General features: G+C 40.9%; 1 pseudogene; it reads left to right on the top strand.

Moving 5' to 3' along the window:
* The first annotated feature begins 861 nt into the window (after positions 1 to 861).
* LOC136465988 (uncharacterized) lies at positions 862 to 23,982 on the top strand (annotated as a pseudogene).
* Positions 23,983 to 24,842: the final 860 nt, after the last annotated feature.

Here is a 24,842-nt window from a genome sequence, read left to right as displayed (position 1 = left end):
GAAGATGGCTCTCTTTGTCAAGAGATTTGGCAAGTTCATGGTGAAGAAGGGCTACCATGCTAGAAGGAAGAAATCTTCATCCAAGAACAAGGAAGAGTTAAGAAGGTGCTTCAATTATGGAAGCAAAGATCATCTTGTTGCTCAATGCCCATACAATAGTGACAATAGTGATGACAACAAGAAGAACAAGAAGAAGGACAAGAAGGAAAAGAAAGAGAAGAAGGACAAGATGAGGAACTTCAACCAAACATATTCGAGAGGAGGTGGAGGGGGCAGAACCAGCGTTTACTCCGGTGAGCATCGGCGACGAACTAGCGGGTCGTCCATGCGGTTTCATGGGCGATTGGACTCGGGGTTCGAAGGTGTCGGCTGACCATGGTAATTTCTCGTTCCCCTCCTTTGGTGATGAGAGTTGTGGTTGCTGTGGTGAGAACATTCTAGAAGGTTGAGCGCAGGTTTGTTGCATCATTCATGAGGAATCATAGGCTTACTCTAGCATTTCCACCATACTCGATTTCTCCGCAGAGTTCTCAGAGGGTAGGTGCCAATAGTCGGAAAGAGTTAGAGGTGGATTTGGAAGATTGGTTGAGTTTTGATCGATTTCTGCCATTGAGTTCTAAGCAGAAATCTCCAAAAGTAGCATTCAGGCTACCTAAGCATTCGCAATTGAGTGATTTGGATAGAGTTGAGCGCCTTCGTCATTGCAATTTACCTCCAGTTGCTGCGGTGGACTCAAATTCGATAGCAATTGGGAATTTGCCAATCCATTTCTCATGGAGTAGTAAACAGGATAGTGCACTGGGCGGTGGGGATGTATAGAAGTCAATAGAGCAAATTGTTCAGGAATTGTAGCCACCAGTGATGCGCATAAAAATGAGTCCACCACCATTGTTGAGTTCTGAAGCTCGAATAGATATTGAGAGTTCTGTCAGGGTGGAGAATGTGGGGAAGAAGATGAAACTGACCAAGGCCGAGGAAAAGGAAAAAATAGGTGGTCCGGCCCAGTTAGGCCCATCTATTGAGGACCTATTCTCCCAATCTTATTCTCCTCCACCCAGCCGTAGCCGCATTGCTAAGTCCATCTTGTCATGGGTCTGGGTTGCCTTCGCTAGGGTTTAGGATCTAGCCGTAGAGATATTTCCGGCAAGTGTGAGGGACATTAGGAAATTTGGGGCTCAGGCGAAGTATCTCCGCCGTGTCCATCCAAACACAACGGATGGGAGGTCATTCATTGAGGTCACCATGGACAAGTGACATCAAGGTCATGAAGTTAGAGATGGAGATAGATTTAGAGATACAAAAGACGAGGAGAGATTTAGAGATGGGCGTAGTGGCCGGGATGGATTTTAGGGACCAAGGCATGAAGGTTGGGATTCCTAGGCTTGGGATGGGCGTGATCAACGATTTTCTCGAGATCAAGGGTACTGGGATCCAAAGTAAGGTTATCAATAGTTTAGAGGTCAGGAGCAGTGGGAGGTCCAGAATCGCAAGAGGATGGGAGATCATTCTGAAGAGCGAGATGTGCGTTAGATGACTGAAGAAGATCTCCACCACAAGATTGAAGATCGAAGGAAGGGGTATAATGTTCAACAGAATTGGAGTTCAGGTGCAGGTCAGTCTTCAGGTCTTGCTATGAAATGTTTCAATTGCAATGATTATGGCTGAAAGCTCTAGTTTGGTTTTGGTTAATTGATGAAACCCTAAGTGCTAACCTAGTTTATCAAAGTGATTATGAGATAGGTAGCACTACTCCAAATGATGAAGCAATGGCAAAGATCATGATGATGGTGATGGCATGGTGATGATCAAATGCTTGAACTTGGAAAAGAAGAAAGAGAAAAACAAAAGGCTCAAGGCAAAGGTATAAATAGTAGGAGCCTTTTTGTTTCCGTGATCAAGACACTTAGCGAGTGTGATCACATTTAGGATAGATAGCCATTCTATTAAGAGGGGTGAAACTTGTATTGAAATGCGGTTATCAAAGTGCCACTAGATGCTCTAACTCATTGCATATGCATTTAGGATCTAGTGGAGTGCTAACACCCTTGAAAATGCTTGTGAAAATATGCTAACACATGTGCACAAGGTGATACACTTGGTGGTTGGCACATTTAAGCAAGGGTTAGAAACTTCACCGGTGGAGTGTCCACCCGTAGAGTGCGGACAGTCCGACGGTGTCACCGGCGCCCTATACAGAAAAGACAGGGGTTCACAAAGTGACCGGACGCTGGTGGTGCAGTGACCACACATTGGGTTCAGAGTCCGATCAGTGACAGCAGTAAGCACACGGTCTCGGTCTTGTGACTAGATGCTGGCATGTAAACTGACTGGACGCTCATGGTCTGAGTCCGGTCAGTGCTGACGTACGCTGACATGAGGTGCACAGAGGAAATATGGAGTGACCGGACGCCGGGTGAGTCCGATCGAGCATGACCGAACGTGTCCGGTCGTGAAATTACGCGTTTAGAACCTTACTAGAAACGACCGGACGCTGGGGTCCTACGTCCAGTCACTTTCTAACTGACGCGTCTGATCATCACTTGACCATTGAGATCGGGCGATCGGCGTTTGAAGCCGACGACATGTGGCAAGCATCAGGCGACCGGACGCTAGGGTCCTACGTCCGGTCGAACTGGCCAGAGCGTCCGGTCACCCCGTGTTGTGCCCAGTGAAGGGGTACTACGGCTCTATTTCATGGGGGCTTCTATTTAAGCCCCATGGCCGGCTCAAGCTCACTCTCTTGGCCATTTGTATTGACATAGCAACCTTGTGAGCTTAGCCAAAGCCCTCCCACTCATCTCCATCATTGTTTTATCATCATTGTGAGATTGGAAGAGAATCCAAGTGCATTGCTTGAGTGATTGCATCTAGAGGCACTTGGCATTCATGTTTCGCTACGGGATTCACTTGTTACTTTTGGTGGTTGCCGCCACCTAGACGGCTTGGAGCAGCAAGGATCGTTGAGCGGAGGTTGGTGATTGTCTCCGGCTCTGATCGTGGTGATTATGAGGGGTCTTGTGCCTTCCCCAGTGGAGAGCCGAAAGGTAACTCTAGTGGATTGCTCATGTCATTGAGTTACCTCACTTGAGGGTAGGTTCATGCGGTGTCCAATTGTGTGGACGAGGTTTGTGCAACACCTCTTAGCCGCTGAACCACCAAGTGTTGATCGACATAATGGGGACTAGCGTGTCGGCAAGCACGTGAACCTCAGGAGAAAAATTGGTTGTCTCTTGCCCTTTGGTATTCTCCCGGTGATTGATTTAGTATTCATCTTGTGATTGGTTCACTCCTCTACATGGCGGTATAATCACCCTACTCACTCATTTATATTCTTGCAAACTAGTTGTGGCAAGCTCTTTAGTGTAATTAGAATTGAGAGCTTGCTTTGTTATTTTAAGTTCATCTAGTGGAGCTCTTTAGAGTAGCAAGATTGAGAGCTCTTAGTGAGTAGTAACATTGCAAGTTGTGTGCCTAGTAATCATTGCAACTAGAATTGTTGGATAGGTGGCTTGCAACCCTTGTAGAGCTAGAGCAAGTTTGTATTTTGCTATTTGTCATATTAATCAAATTGCTCTAGTTGATTTGTAGATTTTTAAATAGGCTATTCACCCCCCCTCTAGCCATATTAGGACCTTTCAAGTGGTATCGGAGCCGTGGTCACCGTTTGATTGAAGGCTTAACAACCTCGGTGTCAAATTATGGCTCAAGTTGTGTTCAATTATGTGGGGGGTAAACCACTATTCATTGATGGCACATGCTATGATTATTAGAAGAGAAAGATGAGGATGTATCTTGGTTCAATCAATGATCAAGTATGGGAGGTGACCGAGAATGACTATGCTATCATTGATCCTGATGACCCCACCAACCAAGACAAGACCAACAAGCAATGCAATACAATGGCTCTCAACACCATATACAATGCCATTGATTCAAGGTGTTTGAGCAAATCAAGGATTGTGAAAGAGCAAATGAGGTGTGGAGGAGATTGGAGGAAACATATGAGGGCACACCGGTGGTGAAGAGTGCTAAGTTGTACATTCTCAAGGATAAGTTGACAAGCTTCAAGATGAAAGAAGATGAGAGCATTCCGGAAATGTTCCATCGGTTGCAAGTGATCGTAAATGACTTGAAGGCCTTGGGAGAGAAGATCAAGGATGATGATGTCTCTCATCAGTTCTTGATGTGCTTACCTCCTAGATTTGAGATGTTGAGATTGCTTATCATAAGAGGAGGATTGAAGGAGATTACCCCTAACCAAGTACTAGGTGATGTCATGACCCAAGAGACATACCATGTGGAAAGGGAGGGGGATGACAAGAAGGAAGAAGGAGAAAAGAAGAAGAGTATAGCATTCAAGGCTAGCTCATCATCATCCAAGAACAAGGGCAAGTCTAAGAAAGAATCAAGTGATGATGATGATCTTAGTGATATTGATGATGAAGCTATGGCCCTCTTTGTACGTAAGATGGGAAAATTCATGAAGAAGAAGGGCTATGGTGCAAGAAAGAGAAGAGATCACACCAAAAGAAAAGAATATGTGAGAAGATGCTACAATTGCAAGAGTCCCAATCACGTTGTAGCAAATTGTCCCTATAATAGTGACAATGATGAGGATGAGAAGAAAAAGCACAAGAAGGATAATAAAGAAAAGAAGGAGAAGAAGGAGAAGAGAATGGCCTTCCAAAAGAAGAAGAAGGGTGGAGGCTATGTGGTCACTTGGGATAGTGATGTCTCTTCAGATAGTGATGACTCTAGTGATGATGGCAAGAAATATATCAAGAAAGCACTAGCAAGCATCGCCATCAACAACAAGCCCTCCATCTTCGACACTCCTTTGACATGCCTCATGACAAAACCTACCAAGGTAAAATATGATGTGAGTGATGATGATGAATGTGAAAGTGATGCTTATAGGAGTGATGATGATGATGAGGAGTACTCCAAGGAGGAGCTCATGGACATGTGTGAGCAAGTGCATACTTACTTTGAGATGAAGAGAAAGGAGTGCAAGGAATTGAACAAGAAAGTCAAATTTCTTGAGCAATCCCTTGATGAGCTTAATGCCACTCATGAGAGGCTAATGGAAGCCCATGAGAAGCTTGGCAAAGCTCACTCTAAGCTTGAGAAAGCTCACTCCTCTCTCATTGAGCAAGTCAAAGAGGAAGCCAAGAAGAAGCAAGTGATTGTATCATGTGATGTGGGACTAGCATGTGATCTTATTGATGAATCTTTTTATAAGCCCATTATAGTTGCTCCCACTAACACTTCTTGTAGCACTACTACTTATACTTCACCTTTGAGTGATGGTCTCACTTGTGATGCCTCATTAATGGTGGAAAATGAGACCCTCAAGAAGGAGGTGAATGAGCTCACTCGTGCCTTAGGCAATGCCTATGGTGGAGATGACCGCTTGCTAAAGTGCTTGGGTAGCCAAAGGTTTTCTCTCAACAAAGAGAGATTAGGCTATACCCCCAAGAAAGTCAAGGCGGCCTTTGTCACTCTCAAAGTTAACTTTGTGAAGGGCAATGGTCGGTTTTGCAATAGATGCAAGCAAGTTGGGCATGTAGAGCAATATTGCATGATTAACAAGAACAAGCTATCTATTGTATCCTCAATTAAATTTGATTCTTGTTACATGCTTGTTAAGGGTGCCAATGGTGTGAAGGCTAAGTTCATTGGTACACCAATTGTGGGCCCAAAGAAGAAGGCCATTTGGGTACCAAAGACCTTGGTAACTAACCTTCAAGGACCCAAGCAAGTTTGGGTACCTAAAAAGAATTGATCTTTTTTTGTAGGTCAATTATAAAGCCGGAGGAAGGCATTGGGTGCTTGATAGTGGGTGCACACAACACATGACCGGTGATCTAAGAATGTTCAATACAATCAATAAAAACAAGAGCAATGTGGTTGATAGTATCACATTTGGTGACAATGGCAAAGGCAAGGTCAAAGGGCTTGGTAAGATGCAATATCCAATGACTTGAGCATTTCCAATGTGCTACTAGTAGAGAGCTTGAACTTCAACATTTTGTCGGTAGCTCAATTGTGTGATCTTGGTTTCAAGTGCATATTTGGTGTGGATGATGTAAAGATTATAAGTGTAGATGGCTCTAACTTGATATTCAAAGGATTTAGATATGAAAATCTATACTTAGTTGATTTCAATGCTAGAGAAGCTCAATTGATAACATGTTTGATCACTAAGTCTAGCATGGGTTGGTTATGGCATAGAAGGCTTGGTCATGTTGGAATGAAACAATTGAACAAGTTGATTAAGCATGACTTAGTTAGAGGCTTGAAAGATGTCACATTTGAGAAGGATAAGCTATGTAGTGCATGTCAAGACGGAAAACAAGTTGGTAACACACATCCTAAGAAGAGCATGATGAGCACATCTAAGGCATTTGAGTTGATGCATATGGACTTGTTTGGACCAACCATATACACAAGCATTGGTGGAAACAAATATGGATTTGTGATTGTAGATGATTTCACTAGATACACATGGGTATTCTTTCTTATTGACAAGAGTGATGTGTTTGCAACATTCAAATCATTTGTCAAGAGCATTCACAATGAGTTTAAAACAACCATCAAGAAAGTTAGAAGTGACAATGGTAGTGAATTCAAGAACACTAGAATTGATGAGTTGTGTAATGAATTTGGAATTAGACATCATTTCACGGCCAAGTACACTCCTTAATCAAATGGCTTAGTTGAAAGGAAGAATAGAACTTTGATTGACATGGCAAGATCAATATTGAGTGAGTACAATATGAGTCATTCATTTTGGGCCGAAGCAATCAACACGGCTTGCTATTATAGCAATCGACTCTATTGTCACCCCATAATGGAGAAGACACCTTATGAGCTTTTGAATGGAAGAAAGCCCAACATAGCATACTTTCGGGTTTTTGGTTGTAAATGCTACATATTGAAGAAAGGCACTAGATTGAGCAAGTTTGAAAAGAAATGTGATGAAGGTTTCTTGCTTGGTTACTCCACTACTAGCAAGGCTTATAGAGTTTGGAATTTAGCTAGTGGCACTCTTGAGGAGGTTCATGATGTGGAGTTTGATGAAATAAATGGTTCCCAAGAGGAAGATGAGAATCTAGATGATGTAAGAGGCACTCAATTGGTCAATGCAATGAAGAACATGGACATTGGTGATATAAGGTCTAGAGAGGTGATTGATGTTGAAGATAACAAGAATCAAGTGCTAACTCAAATGTGCAGGCTAGTGGTTCTCATAATCAAGTTCAAGCAAGAACTAGTGATGACAAAGTGCAAGATCAACAACAAGTGGCTAGTCCATCATCTCAATCAAGTGATCTATCAAATGCAAGCAATCAAGTACAAGTGCTTCAACCTACCAATGTTGCAAGAGATCATCCCTTGAACACTATCATTGGTGATATTTCAAGAGGTGTGCAAACTAGATTAAGATTAGCTTCATTTTGTGAGCATTTCTCATTTGTGTCATCCATTGAACCAAAGAAGATAGATGAAGCATTGAAGGATGTTGATTGGATGAATGCTATGCATGAAGAATTGAATAACTTCACAAGAAATCAAGTATGAGAATTGGTAGAGAGACTAAAGGGACACAATGTGATTGGAACCAAATGGGTTTTTAGAAACAAGCAAGATCAAGATAGGATAGTAGTAAGGAACAAAGCATGATTGGTAGCAAAAGGATATACACAAATTGAAGGTCTTGACTTTGGAGAAATATATGCCCCGGTTGCTAGATTGGAAGCAATTAGGATCTTATTAGCCTATGCTTGTGCCCACAACATCAAGCTCTATCAAATGGATGTTAAGAGTGCATTTCTCAATGGTTACATCAATGAACAATTATATGTTGAGCAACCTCCCAGTTTTGAAGATGATGAGAAGCCTGACTATGTGTACAAGTTAAAGAAGGCATTGTATGGCTTGAAGCAAGCACCTAGAGCATGGTATGAGAGATTGAGGGACTTTCTACTCTCTAAAGGGTTCATGATGGGCAAGGTTGACACCACTCTTTTCACCAAGAAGATTGGCAAAGACTTATTTGTGTTGCAAATCTATGTTAATAACATCATATTTGGATCAACCAATCAAGACTTTTGTAAAGAGTTTGGAAAGATGATGGCTAATGAGTTTGAAATGTCCATGATTGAAGAGTTAAGTTACTTCCTTGGTCTTCAAATCAAGCAATTGAAGAATGGTATATTTGTGAGTCAAGGCAAGTACATCAAAGATATGCTCAAGAAGTTTGGCATGAGTGATAGCAAAGCCATTAGTACACCAATGGGAACAAATGGGAACTTGGATAGTGATGCAAGTGGCAATATGATGGATCAAAAATTATATCGGTCTATGATTGGAAGCATACTCTATGTGACCGCATCAAGGTTGGATGTCATGTTTAGTGTATGCATGTGTGCAAGATTTCAAGCCTCACCAAGAGAAAGTCATTTGAAGGCTATAAAGAGAATATTGAGGTAGTTGAAGCATACACAAAATGTTGGTTTGTGGTATCCCAAAGGAGCAAAGTTTGAGCTAGTTGGTTACTCTGACTTGGATTATGCGGGATGCAAGGTTGAAAGGAAGAGCACCTCGGACACATGTCAATTGTTGGAAAGATCACTTGTTTCATAGTCATCAAAGAAGCAAAATAGTGTTGCATTATCAACTACCAAAGCCTAATACATATACGCCGGTAGTTGTTGTGCACAAATACTTTGGATGAAGGCCACTTTGAGTGACTTTGGAATCAAGTTCAAGAAAGTGCCATTGCTATATGATAATGAGAGTGCAATCAAGTTAACCAACAATCCGGTTCAACATGCAAGAACAAAGCACATTGATGTTCACCACCATTTCATAAGAGATCACCAACAAAAAGAGGACATTTGTATTAAGAGTATGGGCACCGAAGATCAACTTGTCGATATATTCACCAAGCCATTGGATGAGAAAAGGTTTTGCAAGCTAAGGAATGAGTTGAACATATTGGATTTCTCAAATATGTGTTGATGCACCCCACTTATATGACATGCCTCTCCTTCGAGCAATCCAAGATAAAAGTTGATTGGCATGGCATACATCCTTGGTTGCAAATGCTATATCTTGAAGAAAGGCACTAGATTGGGTAAGTTTAACAAGAAATGTGATAAAGGATTCCTACTTGGATACTCAACTACTAGCAAAGCATATAGAGTTTAGAATTTAGATAGTGGTACTCTTGAGAAAGTTTATGATGTTGAATTTGATGAAACCAAAGGTTCACAAGAAGATAATGAGAACTTAAAAGATGTTAGAGGTATTCAACATTCAAATGCCATGAAAAACATGGATGTTGGTCAATTGAGGCCTATGCAAGTGAATGATGATGAAGATGATAAAGTGCAAGTGCTCTCTAACACAAATTTGCAAGATGATACAAATCAAGCTAGTACAAATGGCTCTCATGATAATGAACAAAATCAAGTGGCTAGTGCATCATCTCAACCCAATGATCACGCAAGTGCAAGTAATCAAGTTCCAATCCTCCAACCAACCAATATTACAAGGGATCATCCATTGGACACTATCATTGGTGATATTTTAAGAGGTGTGCAAACTATATCAAGATTAGCTTCATTTTGTGAGCATTTCTCATTTGTGTCATCCATTGAACCAAAGAAGATAGATGAAGCATTGAAGGATGTTGATTGGGTAAATGCTATGCATGAAGAATTGAATAACTTCACAAGAAATCAAGTATGGGAATTGGTAGAGAGACTAAAGGGACACAATGTGATTGGAACCAAATGGGTTTTTAGAAACAAGCAAGATCAAGATAGGATAGTAGTAAGGAACAAAGCATGATTGGTAGCAAAAGGATATACACAAATTGAAGGTCTTGACTTTGGAGAAATATATGCCCCGGTTGCTAGATTGGAAGCAATTAGGATCTTATTAGCCTATGCTTGTGCCCACAACATCAAGCTCTATCAAATGGATGTTAAGAGTGCATTTCTCAATGGTTACATCAATGAACAATTATATGTTGAGCAACCTCCCAGTTTTGAAGATGATGAGAAGCCTGACTATGTGTACAAGTTAAAGAAGGCATTGTATGGCTTGAAGCAAGCACCTAGAGCATGGTATGAGAGATTGAGGGACTTTCTACTCTCTAAAGGGTTCATGATGGGCAAGGTTGACACCACTCTTTTTACCAAGAAGATTGGCAAAGACTTATTTGTGTTGCAAATCTATGTTAATAACATCATATTTGGATCAACCAATCAAGACTTTTGTAAAGAGTTTGGAAAGATGATGGCTAATGAGTTTGAAATGTCCATGATTGAAGAGTTAAGTTACTTCCTTGGTCTTCAAATCAAGCAATTGAAGAATGGTATATTTGTGAGTCAAGGCAAGTACATCAAAGATATGCTCAAGAAGTTTGGCATGAGTGATAGCAAAGCCATTAGTACACCAATGGGAACAAATGGGAACTTGGATAGTGATGCAAGTGGCAATATGATGGATCAAAAATTATATCGGTCTATGATTGGAAGCATACTCTATGTGACCGCATCAAGGTTGGATGTCATGTTTAGTGTATGCATGTGTGCAAGATTTCAAGCCTCACCAAGAGAAAGTCATTTAAAGGCTATAAAGAGAATATTGAGGTAGTTGAAGCATACACAAAATGTTGGTTTGTGGTATCCCAAAGGAGCAAAGTTTGAGCTAGTTGGTTACTCTGACTTGGATTATGCGGGATGCAAGGTTGAAAGGAAGAGCACCTCGGACACATGTCAATTGTTGGAAAGATCACTTGTTTCATAGTCATCAAAGAAGCAAAATAGTGTTGCATTATCAACTACCAAAGCCTAATACATATACGCCGGTAGTTGTTGTGCACAAATACTTTGGATGAAGGCCACTTTGAGTGACTTTGGAATCAAGTTCAAGAAAGTGCCATTGCTATATGATAATGAGAGTGCAATCAAGTTAACCAACAATCCGGTTCAACATGCAAGAACAAAGCACATTGATGTTCACCACCATTTCATAAGAGATCACCAACAAAAAGAGGACATTTGTATTAAGAGTATGGGCACCGAAGATCAACTTGTCGATATATTCACCAAGCCATTGGATGAGAAAAGGTTTTGCAAGCTAAGGAATGAGTTGAACATATTGGATTTCTCAAATATGTGTTGATGCACCCCACTTATATGACATGCCTCTCCTTCGAGCAATCCAAGATAAAAGTTGATTGGCATGGCATACATCCTTGGTTGCAAATGCTATATCTTGAAGAAAGGCACTAGATTGGGTAAGTTTAACAAGAAATGTGATAAAGGATTCCTACTTGGATACTCAACTACTAGCAAAGCATATAGAGTTTAGAATTTAGATAGTGGTACTCTTGAGAAAGTTTATGATGTTGAATTTGATGAAACCAAAGGTTCACAAGAAGATAATGAGAACTTAAAAGATGTTAGAGGTATTCAACATTCAAATGCCATGAAAAACATGGATGTTGGTCAATTGAGGCCTATGCAAGTGAATGATGATGAAGATGATAAAGTGCAAGTGCTCTCTAACACAAATTTGCAAGATGATACAAATCAAGCTAGTACAAATGGCTCTCATGATAATGAACAAAATCAAGTGGCTAGCACATCATCTCAACCCAATGATCACACAAGTGCAAGTAATCAAGTTCCAATCCTCCAACCAACCAACATTACAAGGGATCATCCATTGGACACTATCATTGGTGATATTTCAAGAGGTGTGCAAACTAGATCAAGATTAGCTTCATTTTGTGAGCATTTCTCATTTGTGTCATCCATTGAACCTAAGAAGATAGATGAAGCTTTGAAGAATGTTGATTGGGTCAATGCTATGCATGAAGAGCTAAACAACTTCACAAGAAACCAAGTATGGGAGTTAGTTGAGAGGCCTAAGGATCATAATGTGATTGGAACCAAGTGCGTCTTTCAGAACAAGCAAGATCAAGATGGGATAGTAATAAGGAACAAAGCATGATTAGTGGCTCAAGGTTACACTCAAGTTGAAGGTCTTAACTTTGGAGAAACATATGCCCCGGTTGCAAGATTGGAAGCAATTAGGATTTTGTTAGCCTATGCTTGTGCCCACAACATTAAGTTGTACCAAATGGATGTGAAGAGTGCATTTCTCAATGGGTACATCAATGAGCTTGTGTATGTTGAGCAACCTCCCAGTTTTGAAGATGAAAAGAAACCCAACCATGTTTACAAGTTGAGAAAGGCTTTGTATGGATTAAAACAAGCACCTAGAGCATGGTATGAGAGATTGAGGGATTTCCTACTCTCTAAGGGATTCAAGATGGGAAAGGTTGACACCACTCTCTTCACCAAGAAGCTTGGAAATGACTTGTTTGTAATGCAAATCTATGTTGATGATATCATATTTGGGTCAACAAATCAAGATTTTTGTGAGGAGTTTGGCAAGATGATGGCAAGTGAGTTTGAGATGTCTATGATTGGAGAGCTTAGTTACTTCCTTAGTCTTCAAATCAAGCAAATGAAGAATGACACATTTGTGAGTCAAGGCAAGTATATCAAGGACATGCTCAAGAAGTTTGGAATGGATGATAGTAAAGCTATTAGTACACCAATGGGGACAAGTGGAAGCTTGGATAGTGATGCTAGTGGCAACATAGTGGATCAAAAGATGTATTGGTCTATGATTGGAAGCCTACTCTATGTGACCGCATCAAGGCTAGATGTGATGTTTAGTGTATGCATGTGTGCTAGATTCCAAGCCTCACCAAGAGAAAGTCATTTGAAAGCAACAAAGAAAATATTGAGGTACTTGAAGCATACACAAAATGTTGGATTGTGGTATCCTAAAGGAGCAAGATTTGAGTTGATTGAATATTCGGACTCTGATTATGCGGGATGCAAAGTTGAGAGAAAAAGCACTTCGGGCACATGTCAACTATTGGGAAGATCACTTGTGTCTTGGTCATCAAAGAAGCAAAATAGTGTATCACTTTCAACCGCCGAAGCGGAGTACATTTCGACTGGTAGTTGTTGTGCTCAATTACTTTGGATGAAGGCTACTTTGAGTGATTTTAGAATTAAATTCAAGCAAGTGCCATTGCTATGTGACAATGAGAGTGCCGTAAAGCTCACCAACAACCCAGTTCAACATTCAAGAACAAAGCATATTGATGTCCACCATCATTTCATAAGAGATCACCAACAAAAAGGGGACATTTGCATTGAGAGTGTGGGCACCGAAGATCAACTTGCCGATATCTTCACCAAGCCACTTGATGAAAAGAGGTTTTGCAAGCTAAGGAATGAATTGAACATATTTGACTTCTCCAATATGTGTTGATGCACCCCCCATTATATGACATGCCTCTCCTTCGAGCAAAGCAAGGTAAAGTTGATCAATATGTCATCCATCCATTGCTAAGGACTTGTTTAGTGCATCTAGTCATTCCTATCATGTCCTAGGCTCATTCATTAAAATCAAATGAATTTGATGCTTGTATGGTACCACTATTGCTTGTATGTTTGAAATGATCTAGTGGTAGCATATGACATGTTTGTGGGCTTGTAAACCTAGTGTTTGATCTACAAAATAAGCTACAAGTGTTTAACTCAACATGGTACAAGATAACCCTTATTTGGAGGTGTGAAGAAGCTTGTCCTTGGATCAAACCGAGTTAAATATCTTTTGCAAGTAATCTAGATTGAACCAAATTAAAAAAATGATCCTCTTTTCACATGGTTTCACCCCAACCTATCTATAATTTGAGCTCACCTTTTGTGCTAATTGTTTACAAAGGGGGAGAAATTCACAAAGATAGTAAGATAGAAGGAGCAAACAAATGAAACATTGACATTGTAAGGGGATCATAAACAAAAAAAGCACACAAGTAGGGAGAGCGAGCTCATAAACTTGTATGCTGCATTTAAATGTGCATTTCATATATTTGCTTGCATGGCACAAGTTCTAAATTTCAATATCCATGCTTGTGTGGTGTATGCTAGTTATATGCTTGAATGGTGAAATGAAAAACTAGCATGCATAGGCTAAAGTAACTAGACTTATGTTCATTTTATGGAAACTAGACCCTTGCTTGTAATGTTGATCTCATGGGGTATTCTAGTTTTTGTGTATGTATAAGTTACTAATGGTGCTAAGGATAGTACATTGGTGCACACCAATTGATATCATGCTTCAAAGGTCCATCTCTTATACCTTAGCATCATATGGTAGAAATTGTCTCCTATATTTCCTATCTAAGCATATGTGCAAGCTACAATCCAAACTCTTAGCACATATGTAGGGGGAGCAATTGCTACCATTTGGAGTTTATGAAACTTGTCCATATTCTTTTACACATGGTAAATATGCTTGGGCAAGCAATGTAGATTCAATTAAATCTCAATTCATATCTTTGTGTAAGGGTTGTCATCAATACCAAAAAGGGGGAGATTGAAAGCTCTAGTTTGGTTTTGGTTAATTGATGAAACCCTAAGTGCTAACCTAGTTTATCAAAGTGATTATGAGATAGGTAGCACTAATCCAAGTGATGAAGCAATGGCGAAGATCATGACGATGGTGATGGCATGGTGATGATCAAATGCTTGAACTTGGAAAATAAGAAAGAGAAAAACAAAAGGCTCAAGGCAAAGGTATAAATAGTAGGAGCCTTTTTGTTTCTATGATCAAGACACTTAGTGAGTGTGATCACATTTAGGATAGATAGCCATTCTATTAAGAGGGGTGAAACTTGTATTGAAATGCGGTTATCAAAGTGCCACTAGATGCTCTAACTCATTACATATGCATTTAGGATCTAGCGGAGTGCTAACACCCTTGAAAATGCTTGTGAAAATATGCTAACACATGTGCACAAGGTGATACACTTGGTGGTTGGCACATTTGAGCAAGGGTTAGAAACTTCACCGGTGGAGTGTCCGCCCGTAGAGTGCGGACAGTCCGACGGTGCCACCGACGCCCTATATAGAAAAGACAGGGGTTCATAGAGTGACCGGACGCTGGGTTCAGAGTCCGATTAGTGTAACACCCTAGGTGTTTGGCTTCCACATTTGCACTTGCATTTCATAAACATGAGCATCATTCATCCATTCATGAGCTTAGATTGTATGAAACATGCTTTTGAAACATTGCAACATATTGTTTATATTCCATGTGTGTTTGTTTTAGAAAATGAATAGTGTACAACACTCAAGTGCAACATGTGCAACTCACTCTTGAAACATGTCACATGCTTTAGTGAAACATGGTTAGTTAGTACTATGCCACAAACTCATGAAACATGGCTTTAAAACAAAAGTAACATTTCACTTGTTCTTCCTTGTTTCAATACATGTGATGCTTGATTTTGGGTGACCAATGTGTGGTGTGGCTAATTATCCTCTTAAGCAACTTAGTTATACTTAGAATGTCATTAGGAACAATGTTCATGTTGATCATTTTGCCTAATTAAGTTTCCAAGTGATAGTTTGACTTGTGTTGACCCTAGAGCTCCATTGTTTGACTGTTTAAAAAGTACAGCTTAGATTGTTTGCATGTATGAGCAACCTAAAGCAAAGTTGTAGAAAATTATATGAGGAACAAACTTTGTTTAGAGGCCAAGTCATGAAAATGTGCAGAACATGCTCAAAATTGGATCACAACACGAAATGTACCCCTAATTTCTAAGAGAAAATATTTCTAAGTGTTAATTTGAAAAACAGTTTCGGGTACTCCACTTTGGCATGATTTTACTCAGCATCGGTTGAGAATTAGGCCTTGGTCTTTTAATAGAAGTTGAAGATGGTATGAAGGGCTACAACTTTCATTTACACTGTTTTCGCTAATGATCAACGGTTTAGTAGTTTCAACGCGATGAATATACAATGTCAGGCTCGGTTGGATTACTGAATCGACTGCTACAGTGGTTGACCATCTTTAGGACTTCACCGCCGTGTGGAGGCCACCCGTCGTCGACGTCCTACTTGGTCAGGCCACGACAGGCCTGAGTGCGCCACATCAAGCCCCAGTGCATGCCAGTGACTCCACCGCACTCACATCCCATTTTCTGCTCCTCCCTTCGCTTCCCGCAACAGCCACCGCCTTCGCCATTGACGTCGAGCACACCGCCGTTGCCTAGCTCCCTCGCCACCGCAAAATCGCTGCCTCTAGCTAACCCTCAACTCCACCATAGCCTCCTCTAGCTCATTCACCTTGCCATTGAGCCGAAGAACCAAGGTAGTGGCCACATTTTCATTTTCACCGCTGTTCGGACCTCACCGGAGTTGTGCTCTCCGTGGCCAGCACGGCACCGCTTCTCTCCTCCTTCCCTAGCTCTCATCTAGCCTTCTCCATCATGTACAGATGCTCGGGTGAAGATGCCACCGTCAACGCTAGTCCAGCCAAGCCAGAACATAGCCACGCGCCGCCGTGCGCCATGGCCGAGCCACTGAGCTCCATGGCCGAGGTACTTAGGGGCTGGTAGGGTTTAGGGTTAGGATGTCAATCGGTGCGGGAGGTCATGGTGAACACGGAGGTACCCTCCTCATCGCCGGTGATGCCACCGTCGGCGAGCTCCGCCGATTTCGTGTTGAGCAAGCCGCCTCCCCTGTTTTCGTTTCACTGACGTGCGGGCCCGGCTGACCAGTGGACCCCGCCTGTCAGTGACTGAGGAATTGAAAGCTAGTTCAAATAATTCAGATTTGAGTGCTGTTTTGAAAAAAATTGTATCTTCAGTTTTGTAGATCCAAATTGAGTGGTTCCAATTTTGTTAGGATCATGGAGAAGTGTAGTATTTAGGAAAAATATAACATGGACACTTGTAGTAGAATTTTTGGAAGAATTAAATTGAAATTTGAAATCAGTTTTTAAATGAATGCAAACTTGTTTAAATTATATCTTGAGTTCCTTTGCTCCAAAAATTATAAAATTTTGTTGGTGATCTCTTCTTGATGAGTAGAAACTCTGGTAAACATTTGAGAGATAGTGCATGTATAGTTTTTGAGTTATAGATTTCCCTTTTATCATTGGATGATCCTTGTGTGAATTTTAGTAATTTATCTATGAATCCAATGACCATGAAATTTATTGTAGGATGTCCTAGTACCTTAAGGATGCTAGGAAAAATATAAAATCTATTGCTTGACACTTTTCACTAGGGTTTCCTATTTATGTCATTTTAAGCCTTTATGCCTTGTTATTTTTGTGTAGGATGTTATACTTGCTCAAATGATGTGAAACTTTTACAGTAGCCTACTTGGTGTATGTAGTACCTACTATAATTTGTGTAGATTAAATGGTGCAGTTTTCATATATGTTTATCATTCCTCTTAAATAACTAAATAAATTAAGAAAGGCATTAAAAGAAATGAATTGGTGGTGAACACTTTACTTTATGGTGTTCTTGTGATATGTGTGATAAGTGAGTAAAGTTGGTTTTGTCCAATTATATGTTTACAACATAAGTTAATAAATATTTCCTTGCATTATGTCTTTCTGGATAGTTCTCGGGACTTTACAAAGTTCACCATGATATTTTGGTTTGCTGGGAAAGTGGTGAATACAAAAGTTGTAGATAACATATGTATCTAGCTCCTGTTAAAATTTGGGGGCATTTGACCTAGTAGTTTAGGAGTTACAGTCGTTCAAAGTTGGATCACAGTTTTGCTTGCTCTCTGTCTTGTTTGGACCTGATTATGAGGTTCTGTAAATTAGACCTGGTAAAGGTTGGAATCATGCCTTGAGGTCTGAAAATGAATTGTATTAAATTTCATAAGCTTTCCAAATTGTCTTGTTGCCTGTCATTTCGATTTGTAGATCTCCAGTTATGATTAGTTTACTGTACCACTGCATAGTTCCTGTTTTGCCGAAATACGAATGTTTGTGTGTATGCTTTGTTGCTATATTCTTGTTGATGGTTTAGGTGCTAGCATAACTTGAGAACATGCTTAGGTGCAGGTGCTAGGTCCTTAACTAAAGATGAGCAATTGTACATTAGGTTGTATAAACTTGATAAGTTAAAGTGATTTGAATAGAGCTTAAGTCGAAAAATGCGGACTGCAGTAAGCATGTGCATTCCCTGAGCATTCCTAACTTCATTCATGTGTATCCATGATATTTATCTTGCGCATACATGCAATAGGTGTGTCGGAGGGAGTGACGCTTCTTGAGTTTGAGGGAGCGAGCCAGGAGGAGGAGCCCGAGGTTCAGGCAATCGATGAAGCAGCCGCCGAGGAGGAGTTGCCCGAGTGCCCTGACCACCATCCATCCTCTTTCTTGAAAGGCAAGCCCCAGAGCATTCTAAGTCTCCCATGTTTTTACAAATATCTTGAGTATCTTTTATTGTTGATGATGCATTAAGTATAGGAATTGGTTGGAACCAATTGTTGCATTATATATCTATCTTTGTCCAGATATCACACTTGGATCCTAATTAAGTTCAGGAACGGGTTAAATGCTTAGCCATGCTTAGTGCGGTAGAAGTCAGGTGATTTCCTATCACCTACGAGCTTTAGGATGAGGTGGATCATGGTTGGCTATATTTGCTATCGTGGAAAAGAACCATGTTAATAATGAATGAAGACCGGGTGGAGTCTTGTGTAGGGTTGGACATAGTGACTCCGTCTGTGTCGTTTAAGGATAGATACGTTGTACGTCCTCTGTCATGTTGAACGTAGCCTAACACTTAGCTGGCCGGATAACTTGTTCCGACCGTGAAGCCTAGTAGCTCGACTCAGGCCAGGAACGTGAGCAGTGGCCCGCATTCTGGAGGTAGTAAGGATGTGCGGAGAGCCATTGGCATAAGCCCAAGGCGGGTTAGAGTCCTGATCAACCTTGGTAGAGTGGTTCTCTGAGAATGCCGATCTGTTCGGACTCGTGACTCTAGAGTTGTGCCAAAGGTGACTTGATTACGACCCTAATGGGGGAAGCAGGGTTTGTGTTTAGGAATACCCTCCAGCTAGATACAAATTGATTCGAATAGCCGTCTCTCCTGGATAGTGAGAACTTGACTGAGCAGTGGCAACGTAGATTCAATTAATTTAACGATATGGTTAAATGGATGATGATGATGATAATGTTGCCACGATTTATACCTGCTATGGTTATTAATGTTTGCATCTTAATCAAATGATTGCTTAGTATAGGTGCTAATATAGATGACAGGTTAATGGCTAAAAGTCATTGCTAGCTCAGGTTAAGAGTTGATCATTATTACTTATGCTTTTCCACAAAAAGAAAGTGTCAGCCAGCTCCACTAAATTAAGCTATACATGATCCTTGGTGTCATTTGTTTTGGTTTCTGACGGGTAAGTCTAGCTGAGTACATTCTCGTACTCAGGGTTTATTCCCTCTTGTTGCAGATGACCTTCTTTATTAGGGCTTCTGTAAGTATTGTCTCCACCCGGCGGGTGACAAAGACTAGATCACGGGCATGATCTCTGTTTATCTTATCCGAATGCTTTTGTGGGATTGATCAGCAAGCTAGTACTTGTATTTGAACTCGGGTGTGTGAGTTAAACTAATTGCTTCCGCTACTTTACAAGACTTGGTTTGTAATAACTATGACTCTGAGGTGTTGTAATCTATCTGCAAACTAGTTGTGAAATGTTGTAACGTATGATGTGTTATGTTGAATTACTATGATCTTGGTTGTATGCAAGTTGGTTTGAAATCCTTCGTGGTTTCAGTTGACTACCGGGTTTATATGGGCTCAAGTGCGAGAATTTGATCGTTTCAGCGATTGTTTTTGTACTTGTGCTCTTATAAATTGGTCGGTTCTATGATAGTCAGTGACATCAGTAAGCACACGGTCTTGGTCTTGTGACCGGACGCTGGCGTGTAAACTGACCGGACGCTCATGGTCTGAGTCCGGTCAGTGCTGACGTACGCTGACGTGAGGCGCATAGAGGAAACATGGAGTGACCGGACGCCGGGTGAGTCCGGTCGAGCATGACTGGATGCGTCCGGTCGTGAAATTACGCATTTGGAACCTTACTGGAAACGACCAGACTCTAGGGTCCTGTGTCCGATCACTTTCTAACTGACACGTCCGGTCATCTCTTGACCGTTGAGATCGGGCGATCGGTGTTTGAAGCCGATGACATGTGGCAAGCATCGGGCGACCGGACACTGGGGTCCTATGTCCGGTCAAACTGACCGGAGCGTCCGGTCACCCCGTGTTTTGCCTAGTGAAGGGGTACAACGGGTCTATTTCGTGGGGGCTTCTATTTAAGCCCTATGGCCAGCTCAAGCTCACTCTCTTGGCCATCTGTATTGATATAGCAACCTTGTGAGCTTAGCCAAAGCCCTCCCACTCATCTCCATCATTGTTTCATCATCATTGTGAGATTGGGAGAGAATCCAAGTGCATTACTTGAGTGATTGCATCTAGAGGCACTTAGCATTCATGTTTCGCTGCGGGATTCACTTGTTACTTTTGGTGGTTGCCACCACCTAGATGGCTTGGAGCAGCAAGGATCGTTGAGCGGAGGTTGGTGATTGTCTTTGGCTCCGATCATGGTGATTGTGAGGGGTCTTGTGCCTTCCTCGACGGAGAGCCAAAAGGTAACTCTAGTGGATTGCTCATGTCATTGAGTTACCTCACTTGAGGGTAGGTTCATGCGGTGTCCAATTGTGTGGACGAGGTTCGTGCAACACCTCTTAGCCACCGAACCACCAAGTGTTGGTCGACACAATGGGGACTAGCGTGCCGGCAAGCACATGAACCTCAGGAGAAAAATTAGTTATCTCTTGCCCTTTGGTATTCTCCCGGTGATTGATTTAGTATTCATCTTGTGATTGGTTCACTCCTCTATACGACGGTATAATCATCCTACTCACTCATTTATATTCTTGCAAACTAGTTGTGGCAAGCTCTTTAGTGTAATTAAAATTGAGGGCTTACTTTGTTATTTTAAGTTCATCTAGTGAAGCTCTTTAGAGTAGCAAGATTGAGAGCTCTTAGTGAGTAGTAACATTGCAAGTTGTGTGCCTAGTAATCATTGCAACTAGAATTGTTGGATATGTGGCTTGTAACCCTTGTAGAGCTAGAGCAAGTTTGCATTTCACTATTTGTCATACTAATCAAATTGCTCTAGTTGATTTGTAGATTTTTAAATAGGCTATTCACCCCCCTCTAGCCATATTAGGACCTTTCAATGGCCACCATCATTCTACCTGCAAGAAACCACCATTTTGTTATAGTTGTCATGAGTCAGGTCATAAGTCCAACCAATGCCCTCTGATGAAATCTAACAAGGGTTTGCGACTCTGTGCGTATGGTATGCCTGGCTAGATTTTTTATGCTCTAGATCTACCTGAGCCTAAGGTAGAAGCTAAACCTGAAATAGAGGGACCAATCAGAGCTATTGTGTCGATTTTGGAAGGAAGGGGTACTAAGTTTAGAGTTAAGACAAAATTGCAATATCTGATGGATTCTAATTGGGATTGGGATGTCAAGCGCATTTTGGGGAGTGAATTTCTGGTGAATCTACCATCCAAAGTTGCTTTGAATTTGTTAATCAAGATGAAAAAATCAAGTTTATCACGTCTGACATTGTGGCTGTGGTTGAGGAGTTAGATATGGATCCGGAGGTGTTTTAGGTTCTTTAGTCTATGTGGGTTAGAGCTATTGGCATCCCCAAATTTGCTAGAACTGAGTTTGCTGTTATGGAGCTTGCCAGGTTGGTTGGTGATCTGGAGGAGGTGCATTTATCGTCTTTGCAGTGGAAAGCGGTGTGGGTAAGGGTGTCATGCCGAAATCCTAACAAGATAGGTGGGACGTCTGAAGTGTTTATTAACAAGAAGGGTAGGAAGATAACTTGGTATTTTTCAGACAAGCTCTAGAATTATCCACCATCCAAGCTAGATGATGATCCTAATGATGAAGAGGATGATGTTACTGATGAAGAAGACCCGGAATCATAGGAGAGCCATGGATGGATGGAATTGGGCAAACCTACACCTGGTGATACTAGTCAGAAAAATGGGTCTGGTTATTCTAGTCATCAAAGGCAAGTTGCTAAGGGTAGTTCTGAGAGTATTGGTCCACTTGCTGAAGAATTAGAGATGACTTCTCAGGGACCTAATGATGATACATATGATTATCAGAGGTTGATGGCAAAATATGACATTTTTCAAGATATGCATAATTTCGCTACTAGTCTAAATCTGCAGGGTGATCTAGAACTTGAAAATGATATGTCATCTGATGGGGTTCAGACATCTCTTTTGGAAGGTGTAGTATCTGATGGGGTGCTAGTCTTCAATGATGAGGACAAAGTAGCAGACCCTGTAACGATGAAGACTTTGGACTCGATCTTGACTTATCCAGAGGAATCATGTGGGGTCTTGAAACTCAGGCCAGTCAAGAGTGGCCTAGTTAATTTCAATACCAGACATAGTTCGTGAATTCAAGAGAAAGAGGGAGCAATACAAGATAAACTAAAGGCCAGGATAGCTGATGCAAAAGGTATTAAATTCATTCCCTCATCTTCTTGTTCTACTGATACTTGCTCCTTAGATTATATGGCTAGAGTATGTGGTTTCTCACTGGGGCAAGATGATATTTCTAGAATTGCCAACATTTCTTTTATACAAGCTAAGGAAGATGCTTTCATTGCTTTGCAAAAAACTAAACAAAAGATTGAGTTGAGTTCTGTTATCCAAAATGATACAATAATTAGAGTTCCTTTGGAGAATGAGAGTTCTATGGATTTGATCCCCCCGGTGTTAGAGTTGATGGGGGGTGGTGCTGATACAGAGAATAATTTATCTCATAGAGATCAAGGATGAAGATTCTTTATTAGAATATTAGAGGACTGGGAAATGCAGGGAGGAGGAAATTGCTTTTAGAATTAGTTAATAAACATTCTTTTGATTGCATCTGTTTATAGGAAACCATTAAGTCTTTTTTTAGATATAGAGAATTAGAGAGGTTCGCTGGTCAGAAGGATATGTCTTGGTCCTGGTTGCCTTGTTCTAGGCACTCTTGCTCATGGGTGTGGATAAAGAGTTGGCTATAGTTACAGCCGAAGATGTGGGTAATTTTTACCAATGTTTCAATCTCACCATGAAGGCAGATGGTTTTCATCGGGTGATGTTCAATGTCTATGGCCCTGCTCATGATGATAGAAAGCTAGAGTTCTTGGAAGAGATTCAATCTAAAGTTCAGTCGTTGGAATGCCCTATGATTATGGGTGGAGATTTTAATTTGGTGAGAAGAATTGAGGAAAAATCTAATGGAAATGTGAATGTTCAAATGATGGAGGCATTTAATAAAATGATCAATAATACAGCTCTTAGGGAACTACATAGGACTGGAAGTTGTTTTACTTGGACGAACAAACAAAATCCTCCGATTATGTGTGTTCTTGATAGAGTTTTGGTGTCAAATTCTTAGGAAGATAAGTTCAATCTGAAGTCGGTGGTAACTGGCCCGTGGCTTGGATCAGATCACAATCCTCTCATAGTGGACACAGGAGGCAACTTGTCAGGCCAACAGTACTATTTTAGATTTAGTGCTCAGTGGCTCCAACAGGAGGGTTTCAGGGAATGGGTGAGAGATAAATGGCCTTCTAGGTTTAAATATGATCCTCTAGATCATTGGCATGTGATCTCAAGTAAATTGAGGAGAGCTATAAAGGGCTGGGGTCAGAATTTGGATAGCCAGAGAAGAAAACAAAAGCAAGAAATTATTAGAAGAATTGCCATCTTGGATGATTGGAGTGAGGAAAGAGAATTGTCTCATATGGAGTGGGAGGAAAGATATGCTCTAGATCATACCTTTAACCAGGTGCTGTTAGAAGAGGAGTTACAATGGCAAAGAAGAGGTGGTGAGAAATGGCTGTTAGCTGGTGACTCAAATTCTAGTTATTTTTACAAATGTGCTAATGGCAGGGGAAGGAAAATGCACATTTCAATGTTGGAGGTGAATGGTCAAGAAGTGGTTGAGCCTTGCAGCCTTAGAGATCATATTACGTATTACTATAAGAGATTGTTTGGGAGTGAAGATGTGGCTGATATGCATTTGGACAGGGACCTTTGGCCGAGTTATCAGCAAATTTAGCAAGAAGAGAATGAATTTTTGACTAGACCTTTCTCTTTAGAAGAACTTGATGTGGTGATTAAGGAGATGAAAAATAACACGGCTCCAGCTCCAGAAGGTTTTCAATAGATTTTTTCAAAGCATTCTGGAATATGATAAGAGGGGATATCAAAGAAATGCTAGATAGATTATATGATGGGCAATTGGAGCTATGTAGACTAAATTATAGAGTTATTATTTTGTTACCCAAGGTTAAACCAGCGACTAGTGTCAAACAATTTAGACCGATTTTCCTTTTAAATGTAATATACAAGATTATCACCAAAACACTCACTATAAGGCTCTCAACAGTGGTTGGAAGGATGGTGAGTAAATTTCAAACAACATTTATACTTGGAAGAAATATTTTAGAGGGAGTGGTGATCCTGCAGGAGGTGATGCATGAACTTAAAGATACAAAAACAAGTGGGGTTATCATCAAGTTGGATTTTGAAAAAGCATATGATAGAGTTAATTGGAACTTTTTAGAGGAAGTACTCCATAGAAAAGGGTTTGATATGAAATGGATTCAATAGATGAATAAAGTTGTTGGAGGGGGGAGGGTGTGCATTGATCTGAATGGTGAAAGAGGGGACTATTTTAGAAGCTTCAAAGGACTCAGATAGGGTGATCCCATGTCTCCACTGTTGTTTAATCTTGTAGCAGATGCCCTTTCTGCTATGTTATCGAGAGCTTGTGCTGCTAGGATGATTAAGGGGCTTGTACC

Source organism: Miscanthus floridulus, chromosome 1 (genome assembly GCF_019320115.1).
Source record: "Miscanthus floridulus cultivar M001 chromosome 1, ASM1932011v1, whole genome shotgun sequence".
NCBI classification, from domain to species: domain Eukaryota; kingdom Viridiplantae; phylum Streptophyta; class Magnoliopsida; order Poales; family Poaceae; genus Miscanthus; species Miscanthus floridulus.
The sequence above is the reverse complement of the archived record's forward strand: the minus strand, read 5'-3'. Positions and strand labels throughout refer to the sequence as shown.